Genomic DNA, 8,855 nt, shown 5'->3' with positions numbered 1-8,855 from the left:
ATGAAGGAGTAGGCAGGGCCTTTGGACAGCCCCCAACGGGTGAAGAGTGAGCAGCATGGTGCCAGAGCACAGAAACTGCAGACAGGGCCTCACATCCCTCAGATGCACCCTCCGGCGAAAGGGAAGGGAAGCAGGCCTGACGCCTTGTGCTCTCTCCTGGCTACTCTCCCTGGCCAGATTTCAGTAACTTGAAAATGTTAAAAACAAATTTAGACAAACGAAAATGTAACAGAGTTTACTTAAACAAAGGGCGAGCAATTTAAACCGGGAAGCTTCCTGCAAGATGACTTCCAAAAGACTAGGGCTAGCCACGTGGTTCACGAGGAATCTATGTGGGCAGAGCGGGAAGCTGACGTGTGCAGCCAAAGGGAGAGTGTCGTGCAGAAACGTCAGTGAGGGACTGAGGGAGAGCGATCATTGGTGGGTGGTAGGTTGCACAAATAGCCTCGAAGGTGGGCTTTCTGTGACTGACTGGAGTGTGATTAGCCCAATTGGCTGTAACTTAGTAACCAGTTCGGAAAAAGAAAAAAGAAAAAAACTAGCCTAACATGTACGATTTTGGTTCATCCACGGGGATCCAAATGTGTGAGTACATCATTTGTTTTAGGCCAGAATAATTTAGTTTAACAAGAATGATCCATTATTTTGTAATATCTGAATTTCCATTAACACAGATAATCAAAAAAAAAAAGTTTTCATTAACGTACCCCCAAATAGCAATAGTAATAGAAGGAATAGTTTAGCCAGAGCATGATAAAAATGTACCTTCCCCTCAGACTCCTGCTTTAACTTACTCTATACTCTAGCAAAATCTAAATGTTTGTGAAATCCCTGCACAACTCGTCCCTTCTGTGATGTTCCTGCTGCTCCTGCTGGCTAGAATTCTCCTCTGCTGTTTCCACAGCTCATTCATCCTTTAAGATATTGTGCAGGCACCACCTCTTCCAGGAAGCCCTCCCTCATTCTTCTTTGTGACATGCCCATCATAAGCCTCAGTGAAGGTGTGTCAAATACTTAATGTTGGATGGAAGCAGTTTCTCACTGTATCCATGTCTCAGAGTTCCTCTTTTTTCTAATCCTAACCTGTTGCAGCTTCCCAACTACTCTTCTAACACACGAGGTTCTGTGCATCAGGCCATGCGCCTAGATGCCAGTGAAGCTCTGGTAATGAGTGCCAGAAAGTGACAACTCCCTATCCTGACAGAGAAACCAAGCGGGCAGTAAGAAACTACAGCAGTGCGGGAGACAGAATGAGGAGTACCGGAAGCTGTGCAGGGAACTAGCACAGGAACACTGGGGGGCAGAAAGCAGCTGAGACCACACGAGCATGTCTCTGATACTGCCCAAAATCACTGCTGCTTCTCTCACCCTCAGCAACCTGACCCCTGAGCTGGGATTCCTGGATTTGTTCCCAGGAAGAAATGGGGAGCTTATACAGTGAACTTAGGGCAGCTTCTAGGCAAGACCACTGTCCATTTAAATGACCTCCACCCCAAGCACTGCCTGGGGCCAATCTGTCCTTACAGCAGGCAGGATGAGAGAGCCACATGGAGTCACAATGGGCTCTGTCTCAGATAGGACTCAGAGGTCATTATGCCACCCTCAGAATGAACAGCAGGAAGCACAGACTCTACCTCCCCTTTGCACTCGTGGGCACGGCCTGTTTCTCAGCTGCCAACGGAGCCTCCCTGTCCTGTGCAACACCAGGTCCAGCATAGACAGCTCCTAGACAAAAATAAAATCAAAACAGGTTATATCTCAAATCTTAATTTCTGGGACCAGCAGTGAGCGTCATGACTATGTCGCTGAACTCCCATGTAGTCGACTACGGTTCGAGTCCCAGACCCGGTGTCTTAAATTCACACAGGGCGCGTGTGCATGCATGCCCAAGATCCCGAGAGGAGAATGGAGGAGAAGGGATTGTGACGTGGCCATCCTCCCTGGGGAGTGATTTCTTGCTTTCTATCTCTCTGTCTCTCTCTTTCTTTCTGGCGAGCACACGCACCCTATAGCAAAAACCTCTCCAAAAAAAAAAGTCTTAATTTCTCTGATTGTGCTTCTCATCTGTATAGCTTAACCAATCAAGTTATTCAAGCTAATTCATCTGCCAACTTTGGCTGTTATCCAGCATCACCAGTCTGAGACCATGGGTCCCCTGAAGCCTATTACATCTGTGGTGTATGTCTTCTATAGCCAACAATTAACTCTCAGATGGTACAAACTGCCTTTTCCAGACTGGTCATGGTTACCATGGGGATCACCTTAGCTTCTTTGTAGAAACCAACTGCAATGCATTTGTTAATGGTCCATGCCCTTGAATCTTGGGAGACTAAGAAGCATTTAGTGATCAAAGCACTTGTATTTGAAATTTCTTTCCCTCTTTAGGATCTTACATATCAGTGAAGAAGGTTAAGGGACAGAGGAAAAGAGAGCACACCCATTCCATTAGAAAAATAGTTTCTATTGGTCTCAGTTCTCTGTCAGTGGAGCTTAGATATTTTGATAAATTTAAGGAAAAAATAGGAGACACCATAACGCACCCTGGGAAAATAAAACACTAAGAGATGTCAGTAAAAGGATACCAAATTTCAGTTGGAAGGAATAAATTTAAGAGATCTATAATACCACATGAAGACTGTAGCATAATGCATTGTATTCTTGAAAATCTGAGCATAGATGTTAAGTGTTCTCACAAAAAAAATTATGTGAGGTAATACAAATTTTAATTAGCTTAAGGCTATTCTGCCATCCATACGCAATTATTTTTTAATATATTTTTGTTAATTATTTATTTGATTTACTTATTTTTCTTTTTTTCTTTTTTTTTGGAGAGGTTTTTGCTTTAGGGCACATGCTCTCACCAGAAAGAGAGAGACAGAGAGACAGAAAGCGAGAAATCACCCCCCAGGGGGGATGGCCATGCCACAATCCCTTCTCCTCCATTCTCCTCTTGGGATCTTGGGCACGCATGCACATGCGCCTGGCATGAGTTTAAGCCATTGGGTCCGGGACTTGAACCACAGTCAGCTACATGGGAGTTCAGCGACATAGCCATTACGCTAACTGCTGGTCCCTATGATTTACTTATTTTTCTTTTTACCTAGCTATAGTCATCAGAGAGAGAGAGATAAAGGGGGCGGGGAGAATATGAGAAAGCAAGCCACCGGGTCCAGGACTTGAACCGTGGTTGGCCTGTGGCCAGTACCCTTACTACCATGCCATCTGCTGACCCTCCATACATATTTCAAAACATCATATTGTACAGGAGCTAACCCAATCAATTAATTAGTTTGCATTATCTCAGTTAACATTTCTATTATCTCACATACTTATCGTTTTTTGTGAGGAGAACACTTAAAATCTGTTCTCTTAGATTTTCAAAATATAATGCTTTGTTACTAATGGTAATCCATGTTGTACTATGAAACTTTTTGTTATGATTTGTTTTTTTTTTTTTTTTACATTTAATCATGGTACATCTTTACAGTATGCAACATGTTTTTCCCAGCATGAATACAGTGCATGTTAATCAAGTCAAAGACATTACCATATAGATCTCTTGACTTATTCCTCTTCAAGGGCTTTTTGGACTACATAGTATTTATATAATCTATTCTTCTTATATATGAAGTAAGTTTACTTAAGATACTTTAAAATATTTTTAAAGTATAAATACCCTATGTGCTACAAGACCATTGTGCAGACATTTAATTTTTAATGATATTTTTAAGAGTTCCATTTTAATGCCAAGTAGTAAGTCTTTGGCAACACCAATTAGTTGATACTAAGTAATGCAGGTTTTTTTCAGGTTACGCCAACTAAGTTTTATATTTTTATGCTTCTCTTCTGTCAACACTAATGAAGTCAACATTGCCTGAACATCTGAATAATGAAAGACATCCCTGTTTAAAACATGTCACGGAAGAGCCAGCCACAGCGGTGCAGTACTGTTAGTGTGCCACTCTGCAAGGCTGAATTCACATGAAAGACCAGGGTCCGGTTTCTGGGTTGACCTGTATATGCCAGGCACAAGCATATGTGTCCCTGTGAACTAATACCATTCACTAAACACTGTGGGGTCTGTCCTCTCATCAATAAATTGAAAGTTTGACTCCTCCAAAACTTCAAAATTCAATCAGTTAGTATTTTAGTCATTTTTCCTTCTCTCAACTTATGAAATAACCTCTTTCTTAGATAAACAATGGTCAGTAAGAGTTGTCAGGTGAAAGATAGAAAACTTGGCAAGACTAAAAATTAAACATGGTTCAGGTCACAGGGCCAGAGGCTTTCAAGGGCCCAGAAACCAAGGCTGTAAATGGTATTAAGAGTCTGAAGCTAGGCAGAAAGTCACTAGAAAGCCCAGGGGTCAAAAACCATATCGAGATTGTCAGTGAGAGGATACCATTGCCAAGGTACTGGTGTACCAATGAAACTCAAACAAAAAATCCTATCTGGGCTACCAGATATGGATTACAACGTGTGTTATCAATTCCCAGGCAAGAATCAATGGAAAGGTTAGAAAGTTGAACAGCATCAAAAAAGAAAATCAAATTTGCTAACAATTTCTCCTGTAAAATACTTAAAGCCATGACTGTTATAGGCCACAATGGAAGCTATGGGAAATGCCTGATTGAAAATAGCAGTTTCCATTCCTGATAGGGGTGTTTTAGACTCTTAAGGAACAATGCAAGAAAAAAGTCCCTTAAAGTCAATTCTAAACCTATGGGATCAACAGGACAGGAGGTCTATGGTTGAGATACAGGAATCCTGGAGGTGAATTTTACACAACAATTTTTGCTGCCACTGAGGTCCCCTTCAAAGCCACTGGACTGTACCTCTGTACTGTGCTCTCCCTTCCCTCAATATTCTATATTTAATACATATTTAATACAGAGCTCTGTTTTCTCAGCACTCGGAGCCTGGAGATGAGAATCACTACGTACCAAAGGTAGGCCCAACACCATGCTAGGAACTTAATACAAAGGCACACCGATTGCTATTTTACTACCCAGATATTTTGAGGTTAATTTTCTGACCCCATCCAAGTTCCTTGCTACTATCCAACCTAAGGAGCTTTTTTATAGACTTCTAAGGAATGTTTCCCCAGGCCTTGGACCTTCCAGGTACATTGAAAGGGAACTTGGTTTTTATGCTAGCTCTGTTCCTAACCTGCTCTGGGCCAAAGATGAGGCACAAAAACATTCCCGCTCTCAGCTTCCTCTTCTGTCAGGTGGACTTCATCTCTCCTCCCCTGCCTCTTTCGCAGGAGGCTGGGAAGAGTCAATGAACTAATACCTATGAAATCACTTTGAAATATGGTCTCACTGGTAACAAGCCAGCGCTCAGCAAAGCTGGGAGTTTCATTGGAATCAGGCAGGCTGGCTTCCTTAGCCATTTCTGTGTCAGTCAGCTGTCATTGCTTCCTCTCCTCAAACCATGTGAATGTTAAAAGCTAGCACAAGCTCATCTGGAATTCATACATCCAAGCTTCACACAGACAAGGGCAATCTGAAATTGGAAATACAGGAAGATGGTAGGTGGTACTGCTCTCTGTGAAAAATGAGCACGGTAGCAACAGCCTCGCTTCTCCCAAAGATGCCTGATGTTTGTGGATGATTTGTAACGCTTTCACTGAAAAGCCCTCATGCCCATGAGCACATTTTGAAGACAGAAATCAATCTTACCATATAACAGGGAGAGAAAATATGTTAGGAAAAATGAAGACGGGGGGAAAAAAAAACACCTAATTCTAGAATGCTTTCTACTAAATAAATGGGTTCCAGAGAAGTTAAGGCCGTATCCGTATTTTCCCCTCAATCTTGCCGTTTGCTGAACTGCCTCAAGAGGCGAGACTGAAGAGAGGCACTGTCTAGCTAGCCCTACCAGCCTTTCCATCTCAGTAATTTAGGCAGGATGCCATCAAAGAGAGGAAAATATCTGTCATCTCACCCCAGGGACCTACATATCCCACCCTTGGTAGTTTATGTCTGTGTTGGCATATCTAAGACATAACTAAAACCTTCACAGAGCCGTTCAAACCACACACTGATACCCTGGACATTAGTACACAATGATCAGCTGACATCAACCCTTAGAGTATTCATGATCTTTCGAACGAGGCAGCAACATACAGAGGTTTAATTTAACTCCCAGGCTAAGATGTCTTAGCCCCTCAGAGCTTCGAGAGTAATGTCACACTAAAGCCCACAACTGAAAAATCATTGTGTGTAGAACACACTGCGGTGAGAATCCAGCCAATTTCAAGTTGAGAGAAACCATCAGATCAAACGAGAATCAGGAAGGGGTACTTGACAAAGCTAGCAAAGTAAGGGAAGGGGACAAAGCTGTAATGGAGGAGGTGGGAGTTGAAACGGCAGTCGGCACTTCCCTGAAGAAAAGTGGAAGGCTGCTGTCCGCCGGCACATGTTCACACACTGCAAGTCTCCTACTCTTTGATTGCTATGTCCATGCCTACAGTATCACATTATCTGGAGAGTTTCAGAACCGTTGCAGAAGCCGCCTGAAGCACAAGCCACACAAAGAAGAGGGAAACAGTGATGTGGATAAGCAGGGTTGTCTTCCTCGCTCCCTCCTCTCTGCCCTCATCTCTGCACACTCCAGGGGAAGCACATGGACAGGTAAGTTGCACTCTTCCCTGGTTTCCTTCCGAACCTTTCCAGGTTTTAAGAACTTCTCTTCCAGGGGCAGGGGGGGAATCAATACACATATGGTCTGGAAAAGAGAGGTAACAGGAGAACTCACAGTGGGAAAGCAATTCAATAAGAAGCCAGAGAACTGTGGGCTGGAGGGCATCTGGGCACAAGCCCGGGAGAAAGCACAGTAGGTCATCCTCCCTGAGACACTTGGGCACTCCATACTCAAGATGGAGCTTGACCCTGGGGAGTCGCTTGCCTGTGTGCTCCATGTGCTAAGAAGGAAAGGTGCTGAGCCTTGGGATTTGCTTACATTGCAGTCATGGAAGAGGAAGGCACCTGAGACTGGACGGGAGGAAGGGCCTATTGGAGAAAGGCTGTGGTGAGCTCAGGAAAATAAGAGGCATGCAAGAACATACAACTCAAAGCTCAGAGGCCCCAACCTGACACTAATACCTTGAATCAAAGACAGTCACTTGTCAAAACTTCATCCTGGTCCCTCTAAAGCCCAGTTCTCGATCTTCCAAGAGTCAAACCAAATCATTATAATTCAACCTGTCTTCCCAGAGTCACATGCATTTTATGGGTACTCTGAGCATACTTAAAGAATTGAATGCATCACTACAAACATTCCAAATTAGCCATGAAAACTGAGAGACTGGAGAAAGAATCATCTACATGTATTAAAAACAGAGAAGCCAGCGTACCATTCATACCTAGCTTTTCCAAGGGCCTCTGCTAGTCATGTAAGTGAGAACTCCAAGTGGCAATTAAATGTTATCTACAAGTTTCCGTGTGAAGAGGTCTTTTCAGTAAGACATTTTGAAAGGCTACTTGAGAACATTCGAGATCCATCTCTGACACCGGTGTGCTTTGCATTTTAAATTATTCCTCCTACAGTAGCAAATATTCTTTAACCAATCCAAAAGCCAAGAATAAATGTGGGTGGAATCAAGATGGCTCAATAAGAAAAAAATATTCCCAGGAGCTACCAGGGGCAAACACTGGACTCAACTAGGATTGCAGAAAAGGGATCTCTAAGTGGGGAGACTCAGCCCTAAGGACCTTAATGTAGAGAGAAGAGATTTAAGAAATGTATACTCGGATTCAGTTTTGAATTTCTTTTTCTCTCTCCCTCTCTCTTCTGGAGTGGGATAGTGGTGGCCGGGAGAAGTCGGTGGGAAGCAGAGGGCACATGCCCTCATCAGAGAGAAAGAGAGAAAGTACAACTAGATACCCAAAGGGGCATGGTCATAGCACAATCCCTTTTCTCCATTTTTCCCTCCTGTCAGGATTTTAGGGATGCACACGCATGCACCTGGCATGTTTTTCAAGCCACCAGGCTAGGATTTGAACCACAGTTGACCATGTAGGATTTGGCTCCCTTAATCACTCTGCCATGGGGCCAGCACCCAGGTTTGAATTTCTGCATAGTTAATAGCCAAGGGCAGTAACTACTGACCACAGTCCAAAACCCTTTAGTTCTGAGACCCAAGTGTGACCGGTTGAGGCCACTTTGCCTGGAAGAAAAACATGAACTTTGGATATTGTTCCAAACCCCAGCTCCATCTGTTAATAAGTTGTTTCACCCTCTGAGTCTGCTCCCTTCCTTGGCTGTTGGAGTCAGTCATCACTTGAAGGGCTAGGATGATGAATCAATCCATGGAAACACCTTACCATAATGTTTAGCACATATTATTTGTCTCCCACACTTTGGACACTAGTATTTGGGACTGTTTTTAGGAAAGGCAGATAAAAATGTCCATATTTAGCAAAAAGAGTACCAGGTTAAGAATTAGTAACTTGGCTTTCATACCAATTAACTCTGTGACCTTGGGCAAATCACCTCCCCTCCTATCACTTGCAAAATATGGACTATATAATCTCTGAGATGTCCTCTGGCAATAAGGGAATTCAGATTCAAAAAAGGGAATAGATGAAGGTGCTAGAATAAAAGTGTCATATCTATGGTTGTAGAAAAACCTTAGCCTTGGGATCCACCAGCATTGCTGAATGGACTCAGAACTGCTAACCCTCATAGGCCCTAAATATTCTGAATCAGGGCCAGCTGGTGGTGTAATGGTTAAGGTGCTCATATAGTCGACCTCATATAGTGTAGTAGTTAAGGTGCTCAAGGTTGATGTTCATATAGTCGACCATGCTTCCTGAAAAATGAAAAATTTGATTCTTGAAAAATCACAC

This window comes from Tupaia chinensis, unplaced genomic scaffold, assembly GCF_000334495.1.
Source record: "Tupaia chinensis unplaced genomic scaffold, TupChi_1.0 Scaffold000311_2, whole genome shotgun sequence".
NCBI classification, from domain to species: domain Eukaryota; kingdom Metazoa; phylum Chordata; class Mammalia; order Scandentia; family Tupaiidae; genus Tupaia; species Tupaia belangeri.
The sequence above is the reverse complement of the archived record's forward strand: the minus strand, read 5'-3'. Positions refer to the sequence as shown.